Raw genomic sequence first — 18,724 nt, forward strand, 5'->3', positions numbered from 1 at the left:
ATGTTGGAGTAATGGTAAAGCTAAATACAATGGAAAATGTTACAATTGCAATAAGTACAGTTATAGAGTTAATGAATGTGAAGAGAAACCTAAATTTGAAGGAAAACACCACAAATGTAAGAAGAATGGGCACAAATCTTTTGAATGCAAAACCAAGATATTGAACCTAGTAGAACAGATTGTAGAAGTTGTATTTGGCTGGGACTACAACACATGCTGTAGATATCACTATTGTGGAGAATTTGGGCACATTGGAATAAACTATGTGAAACATCACATGAGTACAAGAGGCACCACTAGAAGATGTTTTAATTGTACAAAACTTGGACATCTTGCTAAGAACTATATGAACATTGGAAGAATTGAAGATGAAAAGAAAGCCAAGGTTGACAACATCAAAAAGAAGATGAGAGAACAATGGATTTTAAAATCTTCTAAGAATACAAGTTCAAGCAATGAAGCACATGTCACTCAAGAATTGGGTGGCTCAAGTATTTCTAATTGATCTCCCACAATGATAACTAGAAGTAAGATTCTAAAGTAGACATCCTACATCAATTCTAGTCACCTAGAAGGAAAGATCCATATCAGCATTCAAGATGCAAAGGGATCACCATGTGTCTAAGAAAATTTTGTACCTTACTAAGCTAGTTTAGGTTGCAAGACCTTACCAAGAAAGGTCAGGAGTAACTAAGTAATTGTGTCGACAATGAGTCATGGATGAATCTATTGAGAAATTAGATCAAACTGAGTGGAAGATGATCTATCACCAAGCAAGTGAATGTACCAAGCATTTATGGTGATTGAAAGTTGAAATTTGCTAAAAAGAATGAAATCAAATTCATTTGTCACCTTGAATTTTCAAAGAGCTATATGTGAAGAGTTATTTATGTGCATCCAAGTAAATTGTGTGATTTGTGGTTAAATTTTTTTGTGTTTTCATAAACCCTACTAAGAATGGCATCCTCCAGTAGGAAAGTTAAGAAGGGGTCTGAGATGTTGGTTTAAGGAGTTGAGTGAAAAGCACCAAACTTCAAGTTAAGTCTAGCAATTACGGCAACACTTGATCCAACCAGAGCTCAGTCATAGATTTCACCAAAGGTACTGCTAGTTAATGATATTCTCTCACATTTTTGTCATTCAATTAAAGACATTGGAACCCTAGAAATGGATGAAAATCTAGAAAAGTTGTGTGTGAATGGTGCATTGAAACCCAATCATCAACACCTAGAAACTAAGGGTTTAACCCACATTTCACATATGCCCTGAGACTTCTAGATAAAATGGATAATGTTGTGTACACAATGGGTAGCTATGGTTGGAGCAGCCTATTCCCATAACAAAGAAAATGATTCATTGAATCATGGGGCTTCCAATGTTAGCCAAGGAAAAGACTACTAAAACCCTAAGTCGGGTAGAAATGGAAAATAAAAATCTTGCCAAATGGGATGGAAAAGGTATGAAGATTAGCTATGTAGCTGACATTGAGTTGAAGTTTGGAATTCATGTAATAGCACACAAAATATATAGCTCCAATCATCTAAATAGTGTATCATGTGATGCAGTTGATCTTGCTCTCAAGGTGGTGAACAACAACATGTCCTTCGACCTTGTTGAGTTAATATTGAACCAATTTAACAAGAACATGGAGAGCATCATAACTTTGAAGAATAACCGATGTAAAATTGGATCACTTTAAACCTATTTATTCTTCCTTGTGCAAAAGTTTTTCCCTTAAAAAGGTATAGTTGTATGGAGAAAAGATGTGTCTATACTATACTAGATCAATGAGTATATAGCAGAGATGGGTGAGAAATATGTTAGTATCATGGATAATTATTTTGATTCATTCAAATAAAAGATGAATAACAGGTTCAAAATTCCCAAGAAACTTTTAGAAGATTACAAGGATAATGTTTATTTTATGGTAAACTATTACAAGGTATATATACAAGTAGTCAAACCTAGAGTGGTGTGAGTTAAGCCTCTAGGCTATTAGGTTAACATTGATAACACCAGGGACATTATTGAGGCATTGTTGAATGAACCTGTGGATCCCAAGGCTACATATTTTGGTACATATGATGAAGCCATAAAGCTAGAAATAAAGCTTCCTCAAGTTGTTAGCAAAGGAAAGAAGATGATGGAAAAACTAAGACAAACTAGTTCTACTCTCCTATTGACAGAAGGAAAAGGAGATGATGTGATAGAAGGAAGTTGAGGTAGATGAAACTAAATAAGAAGAAGAAGAGAACATTAGAAAGAAAGTTAAAGTTATCATAACCAGACCAACCAAGTCATCTACTGCAGTATTCACTAGAAGGACATCTAGAAAGAAATTGAAATTGATGAAAGAAGCAAAGGATGTTGTTTTCAAACAACATCCACCCACATTTCAAGAGAAATTGAAGAGATTGATTCTAGAGTTGGCATGTAAAATTTTAAATCATTGAGATATGAAACTAGAAATGCAGAGGAGAAGAAACAAGTTAAAGACATGATTACGTCTAAACCAGGTAAATGGAAATATTCACTAGACCACCTTGCATAGAAAATTCCCAATGAACTAGTGGAAATTATCAAGCCAAGATGGGAACATGCCAAGAAAGCTATGAAGGATATATATGAGAAAACTCTAAGGCAACTCATGTCAAGTCTTAATGTCAAAGAAGTAAAAGAATCCATAAAGAAGAATGAAGAAAAAATCACTTTGAAATTTAACACTTTCTTGATACTTGTTAAATGACATTGAACATGTGGTGAAGAATGCCACTAATACATAGAAGAATATCTACAGTCTTCATCAGAAGAGTGATTTTGTTATTCATGTCAGTGATAAAGATGATGATGAAGATGACAAGGAAGAAAAGGATAATGATGATGAAAAAGAAACAAATGATGATAATAAAGATGACGAGGAGCAAGAATAGGAATCCACCAAGGAGAATATCCTTGAGATTTAGAGCATTGAGGAAATTGACCTTGAGAAGATTGCAACAGTAGTTATGGCCACATTTACTCACTCTCCGAGAAAAGCTTTAAAGCCATCAAGCTTGGAGAAAGATTCTTCTAAGTTGGGGTGAACCCACAATAGTGGGTTACACTTTTTTGGAGGAAGAAATCCATCCAAAAATGCACAAGATGAATTTTTGGCCCTAAAACTTTTGATAGAAACTCCTTACATAGTTTCGATCAAAACTAATTAAACCAATTTTTTTGGCCTAAATAGTTTTGATAGAAACTGTTTTTTAGTTTTGATAGAAACAAGTTTCTATCAAAACTAATTAGACATGAAAATTTGGTCTAAATAGTTTCGATAGAAACTAACTAAAAGTAGTTTCTATCGAAACAATTAAAAAACTTTCAATATAAAGTTAGTTTCTAGCGAAACTAGTAAAGTAGATGTATTTTTCAAAGTCTATAATATTTCCTATTGTTTTCATGGCTTCCAAGCTCTGTTTCTAGGTTTAGATGCAACACTTAAGATATGTTATTTTTTAGGACACATGTACTCAGAATTAGCTTTTTAATGACTATGGATTTGATATATTTCGAATGGTTAAGTATACATTTTTTACGTCAATTGAATAGAGGTTCGTTATAAAAATAAACCTATATATTGAATGCTCATGGAAAAATAGTAACTAAGAGAATAATTTTTTTGAGAAATAACTATGGTCTCTGTATTTAATTCCTCTTCCAGTCAAAAAAAGAAAATTTGAAATTGGATAAATCTATAATAAGTCATGTGTGTCAAAAGCCATGTATGTCCAAATTAGTGTTAAGTCAACTTTAAACTCTTATAAAATATGAAATACTAAGGATAAAGACATCAGATCACTTCTACAATTTTGGTATGGATGTTGACAAACTAAATTTGAAAGAATCACATTGATATCTATTATAGAAAAAAAGTTGTGTAAAAAACAATGTCACTTTTAAAAAATAAGGTTTTTGATAACATAGCAATTTTCCTGGGAGAAAAATTAATTTAATCAAATCAATTCAACAATAAAAATAAAAAATATATTTAGAATCTACACAAAAAATCTCAAAAGACTCTAATTTACTTCATCTTCAAATTCCTTACCGTTAAATTGCAATTTGCATTTGAATGTGAAAGTTTTCTTGAAAATTCATAGTTTAGTGTTAGTTTAGGCAAAAAAGTGTAACCCATTATTATGGGTCCACCTAAAGATTAGATTAAATGCAAAAGAGGAGGAACCACGAAGAACCCAATTATTCTCATACTAGTGGTCATAGAGAGCAAGAACAAAGTCCTAGAAGAAGGGTTGTATAAGACTACCACATAATTGTTGCCACCCAAATGAAATATTCACTAAGATTTCAAATACCTAAGTTCTATCATAATGAAGAGGGCCAGCAACTAAAACTTTTATTTTTGGCTTAGAAATATGTTTTACTAAGCACCCATTCAATAGTAATGTATAGGCCAGATGTTCTACAATACACTTAAGGAAGAATGTATCAAATTGGTGTTGTTAGGAAGAAGAGAGCTTGAAAATAGGGGTAGTTAACATATCTTAGGAACTCATCTTAGAATCCTTCAATGATAGATACCTCTCTAATCAGTGTAGATAGGGTAGAGTAGAAGAATTCCATCAACTTAAGCTAAAGAATATGACTATAGAAAAGTACAAAAGGAAATTTAATGAACATAAACCTTTATCTGGATGTAACTAAAATGGACCTATATTAATACAACATTTCATCTAGGGTCTCACTTACCAAATATCAGGAGGAGTTTTTTTTTAATGAAAGACTTTAAGGGATGCAATTGCTAAGGCCTTTTTAGTGGAAATAAATTGGTAATAGGGATGAATGACCATGTAGGTAGCCAAACAACTCAAAACAATAATAGGAATTATCAAGGATGTGTAGTTTCCCAAGAAAACTCATTCTTCAAGGGGGCAAATACCTCGAGAAATATAAATATTTTTGAAACCACAAAGGGAAACATTCTAATAAAAGGACTAATAGAAAATATGACTCAAGCAAAAACTCTAAGAATGATAGCAAAGGGAGTATTTAAAAATCTAGTACTCCTCCTGCCCAAACCTGTGGTAGAATAAAGTGGTATTTTTATTGTAGAAAAAAAAGACACTATGGAGAAAGTTTCCCACAAAGCACAAACCAAACATACTAAAAAACATGTGGTATTTGAACACATTGTAGCAAATGTAGGCCACTCATACCATATATTTATAGTTGTAGACCAGCGTCAAGCATATTTTCAAAGGATAGTGGTTGAGACCTCAAGTTTCTTAAAGAACAAAGTAATTTCCATTTTATTTGATTCAGGAGAAACATATTATTTTATTTCCCTTGCTTAAGTAGAATTGGTTTCAAGGGGAAAAAAATCCACAAACCTTGTGATAGAAATATGTGAGTTAAACTAGGACCCTTCTTAACAGAGATAAACCTTTGGGTTATTCCTTTAGGCTTATATAGCGTAATTTTGGGCATTGGCTAGTTGAGTATACATGAATATAGTATCAATTTTCAAAGAAGGAAATCCTTTGAGAAAGTAGCCTAGGAAAGGATAGTAAGATTATAGGGGTACAAAGATTGATTCCACTACGAATGATCTAAGCAATGCAGTTAAAACAAAGTATGAGGAAAGGATATCAACTCTTTATAGTAATAGTTAGTGACCTTGAGGAGATGACAAGGGAAATAAAACTACTTAGCCATCCCCTATTAGAAGAATTTGTAGATGTATTCCCTAAGGAAATTCTAGGGATTTCACCTAAAATGTAAATTGATTTTAATATTGATTTGGTCCGAAGGGCAGAACCAATCTCTAAAACACCCTATCTGATGACCACCTAAGAATTGAGCGAATTAAGAATTCAATTGGTGTAACTTTTGGAAAAAGGATTTATTAGATCCAGTATATCTCCTTGGGGAGCAATAGTATTATTTGTGAAGAAGAAGATGGATCACTAAGGTGTTGCATTGATTATAGACCACTTAACAAGGTTACCATTAAGAACCAATATCTACTACCTAGAATCGATGATTTGTTAAACCAAATAAAAGGAGCTCAAATATTTTTGAAGATTGATTCAAAATCAAGATACCATCAACTCATAATATATGAAGTATATATCCAACTAAAAAAAATTGCAACTGATATGGTCACTACAAATCTATAATAGTACCAACCACACTAACAAATACACCTTCAATGTTAATGAGTGTGATCAATAATTTTTTCAAGACATATTTGGACAAATTTATCATAATATTTTGGATGACATATTTTTATATTCTAAAACCATTTAAGAACATGAGAAATATCTAGGACAAGTCCTCTACTGTCTCAGAGAACTCTTTGTAAACTTGGAGAACTATGATTTTTTCTAGATAGAGGTTGAATACTTGGGACATGTTATCTCCAAGGAAGGAATTTATGTAGATCCTACAAAAATACAAGAAATAGTTGATGAATTAACCCCTACTAATGTCTTTTTCCTGAGAAGTTTTATTGGCCTAGATAAATATTACCAAAGGTTTATAATGGGGTTTTCTAGGATTACTCACCCAATCACATCATTTCAAAGGAAAGGGCAACAATTCATTTGATCAAAAAAGTGTGAAATAATATTTTAATGTCTTAAGTAGAAATTAACCAATGCCCCAATTCTTGTGGTACATGATCCCTTAGGAATTTTTACTTTAATGTATAATTGATGCCTCCTTAGAAGGCATAGGGGAAGTTCTCATTCAAAAAGGAAGAGTTCTTATTAGTCTAGAAAACTTAAGGATCACAAGAGTCTTCAATACATCTTCACCCAACTTAATCTCAATGTCAGGCAACAAAGATGGATGAAATTCTGGTGTGAGTATGATTTCAATATGAAGTATATCTAGGGGAAAGAAAATATAGTTGTAGATGCCCTCAGTAGGTGAAGACATGAAGTCTCATGGCTTAACCTAAATATTGATATATACACATGGCTAGATTCTATAAGGATTCTCTTCTAATAGGTGTATCATGAAGTTAAGTTGGTAATTGATTCTAGTTTGAACCTAGAAGGGAATTTTTTTGGTTACCACTTGGAGGAAGATGGGATTTTAAGGAATCAAGGAAGAATATATGTTAGCGAGGGGCTCAAGGGGTTAACCTTATTAGAGGCACATAGAGAATCTTACTTAGTAGACCCAAAGAGTTAAGAAAATGCATGTGGACTTGCGAAAACTATATTTTGGGTTGGCCTAAAGAGAGATACAATCAACTTTGTAGCCAGATGCTTAGAATGTTATAGGATAAAAGAAAAACATGAGCACTCGATAGGCCTCCTTTACCCTTACAATATACATGAATGGAAAGGGGATTATCTCAATGGATTTCATAGCTAGGTTTCATTTGACACCTTAGAGCATGATGCTATCATGGTAGTTGTGAATAGACTCTCAAAGGTAGCACACTTTGCTCCTATTAAGTTTACTTATATAGCCAGTATAGTAGCCAACATTTTCATTAAGGATGTAGTCTAGGTTGATGGAATACTTAAAAATATTATCTTAGATAGAAACCTAATGTTTACTTCATAACTTTAGACATTACTTCAAAAATCCTTGTAGATGAAATCGAATTTAAGTTTGGCCTATCACTCAGAAACATATGGACAAAAAAAAAGGATGAATTAAGTCTTAGAGGATATCCTTCAGATTTATTTTATGGATGGTCAAAGCCATTTAAAGGATTACTTATATATTATGGAGTTTTCTTACAATAATGTATATCATAGCTTGAATGATATGACACCATTTCAACCCTCATACAATCATCACTACCATATTCCCTTAAGTTGGGACCACCTTGAGGAAGGAGTGAGTTTGGGGAAAAAGATGCTTAAGAACATGGAGAGACAAGTAAAAAGGATCAAAGAATGCTTGGTAAAAGCACAAGAAAGGTGGAAGAAATATGTGGATGCCCAAAATATTGATAAGTAGTTGGCAATATCGAGTAAGGTATTTTTGAGAGTAATTCTAGGGAAGTACCTGATCAGATATGAGAAAGGATCTAAACTAACCTCGCAGTTTGTTGGACATTTAAGATATTGGAGAGGATTTGACCCAGATTTATTATTGGCTCTCCTTTCCACCTAGCCTTTCTCACATACATGATGTATTTCATATATTTGTACTTAGACACTACTACATTTCCACTAAAATTGGGATGATAGGTCTATCATAGTTATGGTGTCGAAACCTATAACCATCACAATTATCATCATCACAATTGTGATTGACCTATTGTTACAATTTGGGTGCATATGTAGTAGTGAGACAATATATCCTTAATGTTTCTCATGTTTTGGATTGGTATTCCTTACAAGTGATAGATTTGAAGCATGGCTTAGAGCTAGTAGAGAATCCACCACCTCAAGGGTCATGATATAGAGTAGGTAAGGGTCTAGTAGGATCCCAATGATGAGTCATCTTTGAAATAGGGGTATGTTGATGGATATATGACATCTTACTCATATGGATAAAAGCACAAACTTGTGTCACCTTTTATAAAGAAAAAGGATCCCACAACACAAACTTTTCGACTTTAATGGCATAAAAATGGTATTTGTGTTTAGAATTTGAAGATGATGTAAACTAATGAAATGTGTAAAATTGGATGAATTTTATGCCTATAATTTTTAAAAAAATTTGTGAGTAAGAATTCATTCATTTAAAAAAAATTGAAGTCATTTTTTAACTGCAAAAAATATAGGGTGTAGGTCCTATCAAACAAGTATATGCAAATCACCTTGTTTTCCTTTGATTTGAAAATATATTATAGGAGACATGTATAATTATGGAATTAAAAAATAAATATTATTTTTTGATGTATATTTTATTTTTTATAAGTACTCAAGTTTGACCTTATAAGAAACCAATAGTTTTTTCCTCCTGTCAAAATTTCCATATCAAATCTACACTGCTTTGAAAAAAAATGATATTCTTGAAGAGGACACTCTTCTCTAGGGATGAATATAAATTTATTTATTTTTATATGATTCACTATTTTTTTCTTTTTTGAGGGGGCATCTTTTGAAATGTTAAAATGCTTACTTCTAATATTTTGAAATTATAACATATTATAAAGATAATCATAACACTGTGAAATTTATATAATGATGATATTGAATTTGAGATTGATAAAAGGGTATTTTTAGTATTTGAAAAAAGCTCAATTTTGATAGAGAAATGCAATTTGACCAAAACAGGTTTAGAGGTCCTAAAAGGTGACATAGATCTTATTTGTTGGCTTTTAGGAGAAATCCTAGTCCAAGGGGAGGAGGATGTAGTTCCACCATAGTGACATGATTTGAGACTTACTATGAGACATCAACTATATTCTTATATTATATGATAATGGTAGGAGGTTTGATATTAGCTTACATAATTGGCTAGAGAAACCTTTCTTATGATATTGTATACATGTATATATGGATTATGGATTTTATGGATTCTAACCTTGCTAACCCATCTAATACTTGTACTATTGTCAGATATGATTAACATAACATAATTTGTAGATGTGCATATTGGTTTGATCGGTGGTGCGAGTGTGTGCAAGAATGGGTACTAAGCATCTACATGATGTATTGATTCTGTAAGAATTTTCCTTAAGGAAAAATTCACCCAAGAACAAAGAACTGAAACACAAGCACAACTATATACCAAAAAGAGTATGATCAGAATAACAATATCCATAATTGATTTATTGCTATTCAATTCAATGTCCAATAAAAGTACACTAGGAGTACCTATATATAAAGGCCTTTGAGATGCATCTAGAATGCCTAGGAATCATCATCATGATAAGTCATACAACTAGACACATGTCCACTAGATATGGGTTATCCTTCATTATGCACAGGAGTAAGTGCAACGATGAGAGGGTAAGCCTACAATGGTGTAACACACAAATTAATGTTGTAGACAACATGTGCTAAAAAGGGAGTGTGAATAACTATGTTGTCTATATGACAACACAGTGAATGATGCAAACTCCAGTATTGTAGACACCATGTGCTAAATTAGAGTTGCATACTTCTATGTTGTCAACATGAAAACCCATAAAGGTATGAAAACTCCTAAGTGTTTCACAAAATAAATAATAAAATAATGCATTAACCTAAGTAAAATTAAGTAAGTGTGAATAGTAAATACGTATTTACACCAACACCCCCCTTAAGTGAAACTTAGGGGAATGCACTTAAGCTCACAAAATCTAGAATGAAATGTATGATGGGTCCTGGCTACTAGGCCATGTTAGGTACCCATGTACATAATGAAATGCAATCTCTCATAAAGTGGAGAAAGAGGGAAAACCTCATGGGAAAAACCCTCCCACAAAAAGAGAAATGAAAAAACAAGATGCAAGGATGGATGGAGTAATCAAGACCCCCCATTATGACATACATCAAGTCTATACAATAGTGAAGAATGAGAAGAACAAGACCTGATAAGAGGAAAAAGTCCCCCCCATAAGAAAGAAGAGGAAGAGAGACAACGTAGTCCCTCCGCCCCCCCCCCCCCCAATGAAGAATGTCAACCAATGATTGTTTCTCCAAGGAAGAAGCTGGTCCATGAGTGCTGAATGATGTTCCTCCCCTTTGGAAAAATAATGTTAAAGGTATAATCCCGAAGATGTATGGTGGACCTGAAACCTACTCAAGTGTTGATGCTGATGGTCACTCCTTCCAACACTACTGAAAAGAATGAATGCAAATCTAGCAAGGATGTCTATAGAACCTGTCCCAATGAGCCATCTGTCTCCTCAACTGATAAAGAAACCTCTAACAACTTCTATTCATAAGGATCCAGAATCACATCAACCTATGAAGATCGATCATGTAGAGAATGGACATGAGGGTTAGAGTGAGCCCTCACAACAATTGTAGAAGAATCATCTTCATCAAAGAGAAGAAGTAAATCATTAAGGTTTTCTCCCAAATTTGTGGTGTGTGACTCCATGAATAGACCTAAAATGTTTGCCGTGTAGTCATCCTCTGTTGCTAGAGCTAGAAGACAAAATGTACCCCATTGTGCTAGACCTATCATTGTGGAAATGTATGCATGTAGACTATGCTGATGTCATGACCTCTCCCTGTAACTGTCGATAGAACCCCACGTATTTGAATCTATTGAAGCACTATTGTAGGTGTCACTATCAGTTTCCATAGTATATGAATTGCGGAGAGGAGTAGAGGATAAGTTGGGTGAACTTTCCTCAAAGTGAACATCCTTCTCCATAAAAATCTCATGTGTCTTTGGATCCATAAGTCTGTAAGCCTTAACAATGTCTTCATAACCAATGAAAGTAAAAGGCCTCTATGATGGTGCCTTGCATCCCCTAGAAGATATGTTTTCCCATGCTAGACAACCGAAGACTTTGAAGTGACTCACAACTGGTTTTCTGCTACACCACGCCTCAAAGGTAGTTTTTCCATCTAAGGCATTATAGAGAGATCTTTTAAGTATGTGAGTGGCATTGTTGATAGCTTCCACTTCTAGTGTAGAATCAAGAGATTTGGCTTTAATAATGTAACTTGGCATGGTCTTAAGAGTCCTAATCCTCAATGCTGCAACATCTGTCTTATGTGAACTAAATGCTGGTGGTTTTTGAAGATTAATTCCCTCAAGTTTGCAAAACTCCTTAAGTCTTCTATCCATATATCTACTTTCATTGTTCATCCGTAGAACCTTGATGGCTTTCCTAGATTTGTGTTCAACATGAATCTTAAAGGCTTGAAGCTTATCAACCATGTCATTCTTATGATGAAGGAAGTAGACACATGTGAAGTGTAAAATGTCATCAACAAAAATAAGGATGTAGTGGCCTTGGCTGATTGATGTCACTGCAAAAGGTCCTATTAATACCATGTGAACCAACTGGAGAACAACTAGTGCTCTACAAGACTTCCCTTTATCATACTTCTCCTCGAGATGAATTTCACTAAACATGATGAACACTCACCCTTAGAAAAGTTGATGTTAGGTAGACCTTTGACCATGTGTTTTGAGAAAATTTGTTGAAGATAACAGAAGATAAGATGACCAAACCACTCATTCCATAGTTTGATTTGTGAATTAGATTGAGTTAACAATGCATGTGAAGGAGACATAGGCACAAAGTGGGAGAAGGAATAAAGCCTCTTGTCATGATTGACTTTCCCCATTGCAACCAATGAGTCATCTCTAAGACTACACATCATCACTAAATTTAGAAGGAACTCAACTTTGTTGCCATCTCCAAGGTGAGTGATTTGGTAAATTGATAAGATATTAGAGGTAAGATTTGGAACATAGAGAACATTTTTGAATTCCCCATTTTCCATTTCCACATGTCCTTTTCCTTCAACTTCCATTTTTGTATCATCTCCCACAAAGACGTGTAGTACCTGTGACTATTTTAATGAAGAAAAGTCTCCCTTTGAAGAACCCATATTTTAGAAGGCACCTATGTTAAGTATCCATTCTGAAGAAGAACTTGTGTTTGCCATTATTTCTTGTCCTTTTCCTTTTGAAGAGGTTGGAGCTGAATCCTTGCAAGTACCTAGTACTTGAAAATTGTTCTTCCTAAGTAGGTTTTCCAACTCATTGATTATCTTAGTCTTGTAATGATGTCATCAAGATTTGGCTTTTTGCAATATGCACAAAAAATTTATCCTTTTTTTCATTACTTCCCTTCTCATTGGAAGAAGAATTGCCTTGCTATGAGGAGGATTGTTGTGTCTCAAATTGTGATTTCTGCTCCCACTATTTTTTCTTGTTGTTGTTAGAAGTTCTTCCTCCTTGAATTGATTGGTTCTCATCACTAGCCACCAATGCTTTGGTCTTTGATGTCATGAGAAGTCCCAAATCTATCAAGTGAGATTGTTCAACAATCAACATCTTTGTAAATGCATCAAATGTAGGCTTCTAGAAAGCACTTCCCATGGTCAACTTGTGAGTGTTATAACTCAAAACAAAGGAAGCATACTCTGAAGGTAGCCTCTTCAAGATGTGATGAATCAACTTGTCATCTTTCATGGGATTTCAACAATTTTTAAGTAGTACCCTATACTCATTGGCTTTGTTGATGTAATCTTGAATTGTGTCAAAGTTCTTTGGATCCAAGAAAAGTAGATCGTCCTCAATCTGTAATCCTTTTTCCTCATCTGCCTTACCATACAATGATTCAAGTTTGTCCCATGCAGGTTTGGCTTCCATAAAATTGGCAATGTGGAAGAAGAGATCTCTATGTACATAACTTCTGATAATTCCTAAACCTCGATTGTCTATAATTTTCCAATCAATGAGTTCTTTAGCATTAGTGGGTTTCAAAATTGTACCATCAACATAAAGATTTAGACCTTTTGCCATTAATATACTCCATACAATATCTTTCCGTGTAGAATAACTGTGAGAAGTTAGAAGTGGACCTTTAGGTGAACCCATGATGTAAAAAATGAAAGAGCACAAAAGAGAGACACAAAACACAATGCACACCCCCCTTTTTACTCAATCAAAAGACACCCACCCCCCCTCCACCCCTTCCACCCCCAAAAAAAAAAAAAGCTTTTTGGAACTTTATATGTAGTGCATGCACAATAGGCCACTTGTCAAAATGTACAAATTGGACTTCTAATTTTGTTGTATACAACTACCTTTTGAGACCCAAATTTGTCACTAAGCACTGTATCTCACATGTATAACAATTCTAAAAAGTAATCAAAGCATTATAATGCAGAAAAAACCCTAATTCTGAAAGTGAGATTTTTGTCCACACAATCCTAGAATCTGACTACAAATTTGTAAAGTAGATGAAAAATAACACTCTTTCAAAAACATGAAACCTGAAAAAGTGTCTAGCTGAGCCCATACGAAGAATTTGAAGTTACAAAATGTAGGATTAAATAGGTATAGTCGCTAAAAAATGCAATTTCTAAAAATCCTTGCTCCAAGACCAGAAAAGAACACCACTACTAAAAAGTTCAAGAAATTTTACCCAATTTCAAAAAAATTGCACTTCATTTGGAGTCTGGATGACTGAGTTATGGCCTCACAAAGTCAGGCTGCCAAGTCAAAAATGCATTTGAAGAGGGGTTTATGCAGAAAACTGTTACCTTAAATTTGACAGTCAAATGGTCATTGCAATAGTTAGAAACTACCTATAAACGATGATTAGATAGCCATCAATTTTAACCTTGTGTCCAATTAATGGTAGTGAAAAAAATAGTCATCTGGTGATGTGGCAACTAATTGGGCATACAGTCATATGGTATAGTAACACATGGCTGTACCGAAAGCTTGTGTGGCCTGATGATGTGTCACTATGGTATGGAATCTTCATGTCAATGAGAACATGTGGCAAATTATAAGAGGGCCGTGTGGTAGCTTATCATTTTTGAGTTGGCAGACGATGTGTCTTGGAGCTAATAGGGTGCCAAGATGGAGCATCCATGTGGGCTGATCGGCCAGGAAGTCTTCATGTTGCCACTGATTTTACAATAGCTAGAAGTTGGACGGTCATTAGGGACTAGTTAAAAAAATGGGCTGGAGAGGTAAATGCTAGTGTGCATGGAAGATAATCAATGCCGGGGATGGCAACAGAGCCAGAGAAGATGTCGCATAAGAAGAAATCATCGTCGCCGAGAAGTTTAATAGTCACTGCCATGTGCTTCTTGCTGCTAATGAGAGTTGGGATATAAACCAAGAAAAAGTATTGTGGGCTAGATCTTTGAAAACATAGTCACCAGTTTTGGGAGTTTAATCCCACATTCAGTGGGTAAACTCTGTGTGCATTGTTTAAAAGACCTTCACTACAGAGTATAAACAAATGCAAAGAGGCCTCTAGAATTATGGTTACAGTTAGGGAATTGGTTAATTAGGTACTGTTCATTAGAATTTTGACTATTATGCACTCGTATTGGAAGGAATATGCATCGAAATGGAATATTCTGACAACCGTACAGGTCTGGGGTGTGACTACCTAGTACCTGTAAAAAAAAATTCTCTGCTAGCCTAATTGGGAATTTTTTTTTTTTGGAAATAGTAGAATTCAAAAATACAAAGAAATAACCAGTTCTAAAAATTAAATTACAGATCAAAGAATGACCATACCCGTACTTCCAAATCTGGGCCTTTAGGGGCTGATTTGCAAAAATTTTTGCCTCATGATCAACTTTGGGCTAGGGTAGCCAAACTTATAGTAGATCTTCACTGAAACAACATTTTGGATGCAATGGCAAGGTTCGTTCTGGCTCTAAACACTCCTAATGACTGTGGTACTCTGGATTTGGGCTGAGGTGATGAATCAACAATAGTCTCGAACAACTATGTAAAGAGAGATTCTCCAAGAGCTCTGATACCATGTAAGAATTTGCCTTAGATTCTCCAAGAGCTCTGATACCATGTAAGAATTTTCCTTAGGGAAAAATTCACCCAAGAACAAAGAACTCAAACATAAGCACAATTATAGACCAAAAAGAGTATGATCAGAGTAACAATATCCACAATTGATTTATTGATTTTCAATTCAATGTCCAATGAAAGTACAATAGGAGTGCCTATATATAAAGGCCTCTAAAATGCATCTAGAATGCTTAGGAATCAACATCATGATAATTCATACAACTAGGCACATGTCCACCAGATATGGGTTATCCTCCATTATGCACATGAGTAAGTGCAATTATGAGAGGATAAGCCTACAAGGGTGTAACATGCAAATTAATGTTGTAGAAAAAATGTGCTAAAAAGGGAGTGCGAATAACTATGTTGTCTACATGACAACTCAGCGAATGATGCAAACTCCAATGTTGTAGACACCATGTGCTGAATTAGAGTTGTGTACTTCTGTGTTGTCAACATGAAAAAGTGTCTCACAAAATAAATAATAAAATAATACAATATAATAAAATAATGCATTAACTTAAGTAAACTTAAGTAAGTGTAAATAGTAAATACATATTTACACCGATAGATTCAAAGAAAGAACCATGATTCATATATACACCTTGAGCCTAGAAGTCCTATTAGGGGAGTCAGTTACCCAAATTGGGGATTTGGGGATTTTCATTTCTTGTTTGGTCTAATGATGTTTTACTTACATTTTTATTGTGATTTCGGTTTTATGTTTAAAATACTAAATATATGTTTAAATCTAAGTATATATGGGTGCACACATATATACACAAATACATATATACCTTTGTGTGTGTACATTATGTTGGATGTGATGTTAATTCTTGTATAATAGATTTTTCAATATTTAATAATACATAAAGTGAAAGGGGAAACAAATAAAATAAAATAAAAGAAAAATGTTTAAAAGATTCAAACTTTGAACCTTCCAACCTTTAATTTACCCTCAATTAACTCATCTATGCTACTCTTCATAAATCCTTTAAGGGAATAAATATTTGAACTCATAACTTAGTAGGATCCTTAGAAGACTAAGTTCTAGGTCATGAGAATCAAACCCATGACCCATGAAGTGAGATAATACAACTCAACAAATAAACCATAAGACATCTTTAGAATTTAATCTCCTTGCACATCTTGATAACTAGAAACAATTAGAAACATTAAACAATTTACAAAACACAAGAAAAATAATTTATTTATTAAGTCAAACACTAGGAAGATGCCAATTGTAATGGAAGAAACTATTTACAACCATATTTCATTCCTATAAAATAGGGTGTTCTCATCAAGAGAAAAAGGGAAAAATTTTCATGCTAAAATTATAGTAAAAAACTATTGAAGAAAACCTACATGAGGAGAAATTTGGAAAAACTAGGAAGAAGGAAACTCGGTCAGATTGGAGGTTGGAAGCTTGAGGCTCGCACACAAAGAAACATTTTCAATCCTACATAGGAAACCAACTAGACTTCAATCATATTCCCATTTTTCTATTCATGTTTACGTAAAATAATAGAAAAAGAAAGAAAAAATTAACATCTTATTTAAAAGAGATTGTTGTTTGTAATTGTGTTTGATTGTCTTAAATACTTGATTATTGTGATGACTTCCTTGGATGTATGCACTTCAATGTTTTATGTTGCATCCATGAATGCTTACATATGAGATAGAATGATAGGAGTTGAATCCCTTCGAGATGGATTGACAGTTAGGTTACAGCTTGGGAATTTAGTCCAGATGATGTTGGAAAGCCCTCATCTATTCAACTAGATCGAGTAATTCAATTCATAACATCCTTTTTTTTTTGAGTCACCTAGAATAGATGCATTATAGGTATATTGAATAAATGTGTAGTTATATCAAGCACATGTGCAACACTACAATACCCTAGTAGTTAGTCTCCAATCAGCCTATTTTGACAAATACATAGCTCTAATTGACATAAATGCAACTATAATAAATTCATCATTCTACATACCATAAGTGCAACACTACTAAATAAATGCATAGATATAAAAAATGTGTAGCTCTACTTTGCATATGCACAATTCTATGGAATGTATGTGCAGGATTGGTGAAACAAATACTAATACATAGTTATACTAAACCAATGCACCTCTTTACTTAATTAATGTATAGTTATAATATAAGCACAGTAGTAGAGGGTACATGTGCAAGCATAGAAAATAGAAGCACATATTTACAACTGGTTGGTCAATATGCTTGATTTTTTGGTCACCTTCTTGACTTGATTTAATGAGTACTTGTTGTTCTTTTGTATTGTGACCAAGGGAAGATGATACTTTGTGTTTTAAAAAATCTTTTAGTTTTGATGCCTACTTGTTTATAGTCTTCTTGAGTAGGCTAGAAACCCCAAGTGAGTCCCCAACATAAGTGTTGGTGGCCAAGGGTCCTATGTTTGGAGGTCAGAACAGCTGACTCCTTTTGTAATTTAGTTAGCAAGTGATAACATAGTAATAAAATAAACAATGGTTTATTGTTTTTTAGTTTCACACTAAACAAGATAATTGAGGAAATAATTTTGGAGTACTTGGAGTAGGGAAGCCCTGTGTATCTTATAGGTCCCTAGATCATGTGGTTGGTCCCAACATTACTAGGTTGTACCTATCCTCATTGGAGTACTTGAAAAAACTATTATGTGTCGCAAGATAGTCTTAAGCTCGCATGGTGGATCTCAACACCTTAGGAAGGTATGATGACACTCACTTGAATTTTGTTATAACCCCTAATTCATGCCTCTTCTCTTGGTGGTATTTTTGTGATCTTGGTCTTATACCTTTGCCCTACTTTTGGTTGTCTTCTCTTTGGGTCAAGCCTTAGTTCTCGCTTAGGCCTTGTTGGATCATGGTGTTGTCTCCTAGCTCAAAAAGTGGTTCGTTGGGGTCCACGTGGTTGGGTGGCAAGACTTTTGAGGCTTGTATTTAGGCCAGTACGTGGAGTTCTTTCATGAAGTTTCTTATGATGATGTTAGAAGATGTTCCAGATCATCTAGTGTAGGAGCACACATTGGATGAAGATTCAAGAAATATTTCATTAGAGTCTTACAATTCAAGCATGATTAAACAAAGGATTATTGATGTAAAATAATTAATTTAATCCTGCTTGATATGTAGTATGTCCATTTATTATGTTTAGAGCCATATTTTTAAGATAGATGAAAATTATTAAATATGTAATAAAATTGTCATAAAATATTGACAATATGTAAAGATCATGTAAGGGAGAAGGTGAATGGTCATTAGTGATAATTATTTAGTTATAG

This window comes from Cupressus sempervirens, chromosome 5, assembly GCF_028749045.1.
Source record: "Cupressus sempervirens isolate cs-2001-9-10 chromosome 5, ASM2874904v1, whole genome shotgun sequence".
In the NCBI taxonomy this organism is placed as follows: Eukaryota; Viridiplantae; Streptophyta; class Pinopsida; order Cupressales; family Cupressaceae; genus Cupressus; species Cupressus sempervirens.